This window comes from Nicotiana attenuata, chromosome 6, assembly GCF_001879085.1.
Source record: "Nicotiana attenuata strain UT chromosome 6, NIATTr2, whole genome shotgun sequence".
NCBI lineage: Eukaryota > Viridiplantae > Streptophyta > Magnoliopsida > Solanales > Solanaceae > Nicotiana > Nicotiana attenuata.
Window position 1 is genome coordinate 73307492 of NC_031994.1, and position 9043 is coordinate 73316534.

Here is a 9043-nt window from a genome sequence, read left to right on the forward strand (position 1 = left end):
TGATCGATTTTCTTTGGCGCAAAATGCGGGAAACTATTTTTGAGTCCCGCAAAATTTGTTTTTCAAGAAATCGACCAACTTTTGTCGGTTTTTCAATTAAAATAAATAAAAATTAATATTAAAAAAACCGATCAAAATTGGTCGGTTAATTCGGCCGGTCATTTTAAAAAACCGACCAATTTTGGTCGGTAATTTTATTTTTTAATAAAACCGACCAACTTTGGTTGGTTATTTTCGTGCGAAAATACAATTAAAGAGTATAAATTAAATTTAAAAAAAAAAAAGACAATCTTAAAACAAAATGCATCTATGGTCTAATGGTAGAATAGTATCCTACCATAGTACACACCCTGGTTCGATTCCCAGATGGTGAATCTTTTTATTACATAATTAAAATACCGACTAACTTTTGTTGGTTTATTTTTTGCAATATTTTTTTTTTGAATTTAATTTACCGACGAACGTTGGTCGGTAATTTCCGACCAACATTGATCGGTATTCTTTTCCGACCGTCAAAATACCGTCCACACGTAAATGGTCGCGTTTTGGTCGGTAATTGGCCATAACCGACCAATTTTTGTCGGGTTTTTTGATCGATTTTTGGCGGAATTCTAGTAGTGTGCCTAACCGGAGAAGCGAAAAACATGCCAAAAGAGCAAATGCTTTTGCGTGAAACAAAAGCCATGGATGAAGGATCTTGAAGCAAAATAGTATCGAACAAAGCCATAGTAATTCAGGAGTCCCATGTGGTAGAACTCTCGTTTAACGTAACAATTGAGTAACCATTCTTATTTATTCGTAGCTTAATTTTTACTATTACTCTTTTTATTAAGAGTCACTCCCAGTTTTATATTCTCTGGAATTTAATGCCTTTTTCTGATCCTCTCCTTCCATCATTTAATTAACCCATGAAAAAGATATATATATATATATATATATATATATATACACAATGAATATCTTAATTTCCAATTTTGGCAAATAATTAGTTCAGAGATTTCCTGATTAGCATCGCTTCAGCGATCAGAATCAAACACTGAGATAGAGGCATTAATTACAGCAGCAGCAGCAGCAGTTATTTTGCGAGGTTATTGAAATTCTGAGTTAGTATTGGGGTTAACCAATAGATAGAGAATTAATCATTTGAGAAAATTTACAAAATGCAAATAAAATGTATTAAAGACTTCATTAACGTCCAGCATATGCGTATAAAAATACCAACCATTTCTTCGTTTTCCAAATTTATCATATATAAATCTGGGAGACATGACCATTAAAATATAAGCTGACCACCATAGATTATGGATCTTGATTAACAATGAAGCAAAATATGTTCAAAAGTTTTTTTTTTAAACCACATATTCAACCAACAAGATGAAGAAAATGCAATAAAGAGGCCATGTTTGCTAAAAGGTACTCCAGTAGTTAAATTCTAAATACTAGTCGCTTAAGTGGCTGCCCCGTGCAAACACCATATTAACAAGAAAGAGGTTGAGTAAAAGCTTCAGTGATTAGTATCTTTAGATTGGAAGAATAACCCTGTAATTCTATGAGTTCAGAAGCGAGATGGGATCTGAATCCCATCAAATTTAATGGTGTTCTCATTGTTTGTGTAATGGTTTTGACAGTTCTATTGACGGCCTCAGTTATACTCAGGGACTTTGCTTCTGATAGCCTCCAGACTTTGGCTGAAGCTCGAATCTTTAATGTTAAACCTCCAAATGGGTACTTCATTCCCCCATTCTTCAGCTTTGTGTTTAACTTATAGTAAATTCTACCCTTTTTTTAGGTGAATCAAGCTGTCAGTGTACATATATATGCAGCCTGTTTTGTTTATGTGGTTTTGGTTTTTATAATTAATTACTAGTTGCAGTTGCATCTTCATAATTGCAAACATGCAGCAATATTGTTGTTTGGTTGAGAGCTGATTCATTTGCTGTTCCACTATTGAATCCCATATCATTCTCTGATTTTCCCTGCATTGTTGCAATGGGGGTAAAAACGGATAGTTGTTTGAAGACAAAGTAATGGCTTTGACTGCCTTCTGCAGACATTTGCCTTTTGTGTTTTGCTTGCAAGCTTGCTCTTCTAGTTTGATTGTGGATCCAACAGTTAGATAAATGCTTGTGATCTGTTTGTTTTACTGATAAAGTATGTAATCACTTTTCTTAATTGTTTAATTTCTTTTTTTGGTTTTTTCAGCCTCAGTTTCTGAAGAATATGGTAGTCATCGGCCAGTCATGGTGCAGAAAGATAAACTGCTTGGCGGCCTCCTTCCTTCTGGAATTGATGAAAGATCTTGTCTGAGTAGATACGAGTCAGCCTTATATTATAAAGAACTGCATCACAAGCCATCGTCTTACCTCATCTCAAGGTTACGAAACTACGAGGCTCTTCATAAGCAATGTGGACATCATACAGAATTATACAACAAAAGCGTCGAGCTTATCAAGTCTGGTCAATACATATCGGGTTCTGCAGATTGTAATTACTTGGTTTGGATTTCCTATAGTGGTTTAGGAAATAGGATACTAACCTTAGCTTCAGCTTTCCTATATGCTCTTCTTACAAACCGAGTCCTACTTGTTGATCCTGGAGTTAATATGCCTGGTCTTTTCTGTGAACCTTTTCCAGAGGTTTCCTGGTTTCTACCTCCAGATTTCCCTATAATCAATCAGTTCAGTACCTTTGATCAGAAATCTCCTCATTCCTATGGTTATATGGTGAAAAACGATATCATCAAAGGCAATTATACAACTGGCTCAATATTACCTCCTTCCATCTACCTCTATTTAGCTCATGACTACGATGATCAAGATAAATTATTTTTCTGTGACCAGGACCAAAGTTTTCTCCAGAAAATTCCTTGGTTGGTCATGAAGTGAGATGAATATTTTGTGCCTTTTCTTTTCTTGATACCATCGTTCGAGCAAGAATTAAGTAATCTTTTTCCAGAAAAAGAAACTATCTTCCATTTTCTAGGTAGATACCTGTTACATCCCACAAATTCTGTATGGGGGCTTGTTATGAGATACTATCAAGCTTATTTAGCACAAGCTGATGAAATATTAGGCATTCAAATTAGAGTCTTTGAATCAGATGTTGGTCCTTTAAAGTATGTATTGGATCAGATATTAGATTGTACAATGAAGGAGAATCTACTGCCACAAATGAATCAGGGGGAGCCAATAGTACTCAACCCGACGAGGAACAAGCAGAAGAAGAACATAGCCGTCCTGATGACTTCTCTAAGCCCTGGATACGCTGAAGAGTTCGGGAACATGTATTGGAAGCATCCTACCGTGACAGGAAAGATTGTTGGTATTTACCAGCCGAGTCAGGAGATATATCAGCAAAGTGAGAATCTTATGCACGAAAGAAAGGTGTTGGCAGATGCTGAAGATTGAGGATTGATTACCTGTACGAGCCCTAGATTGAAGGAAGAAGAGAAGAAAGTAGAGAGAAGGTCTGAAGAAGAGAATGAATGGAACAGTGAAAAACTCAACTGTTATTTTCCATCTATCTATTACACTGTACATCTATCCTTTTATACACGTGTAACTAACTCATGTAACAACCATTAGCTATTTCACTAATTCTCTAATTGACTAACTATACATAAATATGCTAACTACAGCCAATGCTCAAGTTACTCCTTTCTTCTCAACACTCCCCCTCAAGCTAGGTGGTACAAAAATATCAAGTACCCCTAGCTTGGACAACAAATACTCATGTTGAACTCTGGTTAACCCCTTTGTTAGTATATCTACTAGTTGATCCTTAGTTGCCACATACTCAGTCTTCACTAGCCCATTCTGTATTTTCTCCCTTATAAAATAACAGTCGATTTCGATATGTTTCATACGTTCATGGAATACTGGATTAGCAGCTATTTGAATGGCTGCTTTACTATCTGTGAATATGTTCACAGGGAGGTCAACACTCACTCCAATGTCCTTGAACAATCCGAGTATCCACACTAACTCTGCTACTGTTGTTGCAATGCTTCTATATTCTGATTCTGCTGAACTTCTGGATATAGTGCTTTGCTTCTTTGACTTCCACGACACTAATGACTCACCATATTTCACAAAGAAACCAGTTACTGACTTCCTTGTAAGGGGACAAGCAGCCCAGTCAGCATCACAATATGCTGTAATGGTGTTCATCTTCCTGCTGGACATCAGTATGCCTTGCCCAGGCTGCCCTTTTACATACTTGACCACCCTTTGTGCAGCTTCCATATGAGACTTCTTTGGCTTCTGCATAAACTGACTCAAAGTTTGAACACTATATGCTATATCTGGTCGTGTGAGTGTCAAGTAAAGTAGTTTCCCTAGTAACCTCTGGTACTGACTGGGATCTGTTAGAAGCTCATCTGTTGTGCCTTCAAGTGCACCATACTCCTTAGTAGTAAGTTTGACATTAGCTTCAATAGGAGTAGTTGCAGGTTTTGCAGCACCCAGTCCTAACTCAGAAATGAGCTCCAGTGTGTATTTCCTTTGATGCATCAGAATACCTTGTTGAGACCTAGCAAACTCAATGCCTAGGAAATATTTCAACTCTCCAAGGTCCTTCATTTTGAAGGTCAGTTGTAGCTGAGCTTTGACAGCACTTATGAGAGTTAGATCAGGTCCAGTTAGGAGCATATCATCCACATAGACAAGGATGATAACTGTGTATTTGCCTGCTCCTTTTACAAATAGTGAGTGATCATGTTGACTCTGCATGAATCCTAGGTGCACAAGTGCTTCAGACAACTTGGCATTCCATTGTCTTGGTGCCTGTTTGAGGCCATATAAGGATTTCAAGAGTCTGCATGTGTTATTCTCCCCCTGACTCTGAAATCCTTGAGGCAATGTCATATAGATTTCATCATGCAAATCCCCCTGTAGGAAGGCATTGTACACATCCATCTGATGGATGTGCCAATTCTCAGAGGCAGCTACTGCAAGAACAGATCTGACAGTGACCATTTTCACAACTGGGCTGAAAGTCTCTTGATAATCAATGCCCTCTTGCCGGCTATAACCCTTAGCAACAAGCCTGGCCTTGAACCTTTCCACCTCACCTGAGGCCTTGTACTTGACCTTGTAAATCCATTTACACCCAATGGGAGTTTTACCAGTGGGCAAAGGAATCACATCCCAAGTGTGGTTAGCCTCCAATGCAGCAATCTCTACCTGCATGGCTTCCACCCACCTAGGGTCTTGAACAGCCTCTTCAAAAGAGGAGGGTTCCACTATAGTGGAAAATGCAGCTAGATAGGCCTGATAAGTAGGAGAGATACCATGGTATGACACATAATTGGAGATAGAGTAGGGCACTCCCTAATGACTAGGCAAAGAGACAAAGTCCTTCGGCCAAAGAGGAGCCTGCCTAGGCCTTGAGGACCTCCTTAGGCCAGGGTAGCTAGGATCCTGAGAATGCAATTCAGATGGAACCACTCCTGCTGGTGATTGGTGCTGAGGTGATGAGTCATGTTCTGAACTATTAGTAGCATGATCTGAATTAGAACTAGAAGAAGAAGATGAAGGTGAGGTAGAGTCAGTATCAGCAGGAGTAGGATCAGGGGGCAAGAAAACAGGTGGTATAGATGTAGGATAATCCTTGAAAGGAAAAATATCTTCCCTGAAAGAAACATCTCTGTTGACAATGAAGCAATGACTTTCCAAGTCTAACAGAATGTATCCTTTTTGAGAATCAGAGAAGCCCATAAGGACTGTAGGTCTAGCTCTAGGTAGGAGCTTGTCTGTCTCATGAACCTGTTTGGTATAGCAGAGGCAACCAAGTATTCTTAAGTGCTCTAAGTTGGGTGCCCTACCATATAATAGCTCAAATGGGGACAATCCATTAAGTACAGAAGATGGCATCATGTTGATAATATAGGCTGCTGCAAGAACACAATGACCCCAGTACTTGATGGGAATATTTGCCTGAAACCTTAATGCTCTAGTCACCTCTAGAATATGCCTGTGTTTCCTCTCAGCAACTCCATTCTGCTGAGGAGTGTAGACACATGTCATATGATGAATAATACCATGTTTTTGGAACAAGGTGAGGCACACAGAGTTAACAAATTCAGCACCATTGTCAGATCTGATAATCTTCAATGTTTTATTAAACTGAGTCTGAACAAATGCAATAAACTGAGTGAGAACAACACACACATCAGATTTTAGCCTCAGAAGAAACAACCAAGTCATCCTGGTAAAGTCATCAACAACAGTAAAGAAGTATTTATTGCTATCAAAAGTTGCATACTTGTAGGGACCCCAAACATCTACATGAATTAGATCAAATGCATCAGTGCTCTTGCTATAGCTAGTAGGGAATGACAGTCTAGTTTGTTTAGCACAAGGACAGACAGTGCACTTATTAATGGTATCAACTATACTAGCTAGTTTAGCAGGAAACAATCTTCTCAGTACAATACTAGACATATGACCTAGCCTTTTATGCCACAAGGTAATATCTGTAGTTCTTGACTTTATTCCAGCTGCAACTAGAGCAACAGCAGTAAGCTTCTTGGTCCCATGTCTCTGTAGAAAGTATAAGCCTTCTCTTTCCCTACCAATCTCCCTCACCTTGCCACTGAAGAGATCCTGAAATACACAGAAATCAGGATAAAAGGAGGCAAAACATCTTAGATCTCTTGTAGCCTTGGAGACTGAGAGTAAGTTGAATTTGAATTGAGGAACATAAAGCACTTCCTTAATAGTGCTCCTATCTGAAATGTGGCTATCTCCAACCTGAGAAACCTGAGTAACATCTCCATTGGGTAACAAAACTCTTCTAGACTTAGAAGTTGTAGCTAGGGAGGATTTAGTCAATAAGTCTACATTTGACACCATATGGTTTGTGGCACTTGTGTCAATGATCCACTCTTGTTCTTGTGAATTAGAGGATGCTAAGAGGGCAGTATCAATACCTGCAGCATTTGCTTGAGTGGGAGGAGGATGACTAGTGTTCAGAATCTGCATTATCTGATCATATTGCTCCTTGGTAAATGGAAAACCACCACCTTGTGATGTAGAGTTTGCTGATCCCTGGGACTGAGAAGAGGAAGCACTTTCCTGCTTTTGAATGCTTGAAATTCCTTGACCCTGTAAGCCCTCAGAGACCTGACTCATATATTGATTGTTTTGATACATGGGCATATGTTGCATAGCCCTGTCCTGAGAAGTATGAGTATTGTGCAAAGGCACACCATAACTGGACTCTACCACAGCATTATGAACACCAGCTCCTCCTTTCCTTTTAGTCTTATAGTCTTGTGGATATCCTATGATTTTGTAGCAGTTTTCTTTGCTATGGCCTTTCATTTTACAGAAGTCACATTGAATATTGTAATTTTTTCTGAACTTTGGATTAAAACTAGGCTTAGCACTATACAAAGTAGTAGAGTCATAAGCATTCATGTTTGCATTAGGAGCAGATCCTAGTATACCAGCATTGGCAGCCACAGATCTTTGACTTTCATCACTCATAAGCATAGCATGTGCTTGGTTCACTGTTGGTAGGGGTTTCATCATAAGAATTTGACTACGCGCTTGAGAGTAAGAGTCATTTAGGCTTATTAAGAATTGATAAACCTTCTGCTTACGCAAATGCACAATAAATTCTTTTGTTTTGACACAATCACACCCAGGAGTAGGTACTACAGATTCAATCTCATCCCAAGGTCTTTGAGTTTTGAGTAGTAAACTGAAATAGATGCAGTACCTTGATGTAGCGTGGCAATCTCCTTGTGTAAATTATAGCAACGTGTATCATTTACCTTGTCAAATCATTCCTGCATATCCATCCAAACTACCTGAGCACTGGTAGCATATGCAATTCCACTGATCAGTGTGGGAACAACTGCATTCATCAACCATGACAAGACGATTGCATTGCACCTCTCCCATTGATACCAATATTTTTCACGGAATCGCTCCTTAGGCCACCTGCCATCGACAATCCCTAGCTTATTTCGACCAAGTAGTGCAATTCTCATAGATCGATGCCATAGAGAGTAATTGTCTGTGCCAGTCACTTGAAACGAGATCAAGGATATTCCACTTGTATCACCGGGAGCTAGATACAAAGGATGAGTGGTTGCTACGGTCACTCCTTCCTCAAATTCATCCTCTGATGATGCATGCGAGACGTTTTCAACCGTAGTGTTAGGACTTTCATTTTGCAAGTCATCAACCGCCATTGTTGACCAGTTTTGAGTTGAGAAATGAATAGAGTTTCAATTTTTTGAAGAAATTGAAAAAGTACAGGAGGTGCGGATCAATCTCTGAGCTTTAATTTCGAGCTCGGAGCTCTGATACCATGCTGAAGATTGAGGATTGATTACCTGTACGAGCCCTAGATTGAAGGAAGAAGAGAAGAAAGTAGAGAGAAGGTCTGAAGAAGAGAATGAATGGAACAGTGAAAAACTCAACTGTTATTTTCCATCTATCTATTACACTGTACATCTATCCTTTTATACACGTGTAACTAACTCATGTAACAACCATTAGCTATTTCACTAATTCTCTAATTGACTAACTATACATAAATATGCTAACTACAGCCAATGCTCAAGTTACTCCTTTCTTCTCAACAGCAGAAATGTATCTACTGAGTTTAACTGACAAATTGGTTACAAGTGCGCGGTCCACGTTTGGATATGTGGCTCAGGGTCTTGGAGGTATGAAGCCCTGGATCCTATACAGGCCTGAGAACAGGACAGCCCATAATCCGCCTTGTGTTCGAGCTGTATCATTGGAGCCATGTTTCCACTCCCCACCTAACTATGATTGTAAAAAGAAAACGGGAACGGATACGAGCAAAATTGTTCCTCATGTTAGGCACTGCGAGGATGTGAGATCGGGCTTAAAGCTATTTGACCAAAATGGTGAACTATAACCATGTAGCAGTGTAGCTTATTAGCAGAGGCGTATCTCAAGTTAATATAGATTCACAGTCAAGTATTTATATATATTTAGGGAATTTTTCAATGCATATATAGATTACAGGGTCTAGACAAAAGTTATTGGATTCACGTGAA

At 39.0% G+C, this 9043-nt stretch overlaps 1 pseudogene; it reads left to right on the plus strand.

Moving 5' to 3' along the window:
• On the plus strand, positions 1374-8564 carry LOC109227207 (annotated as a pseudogene).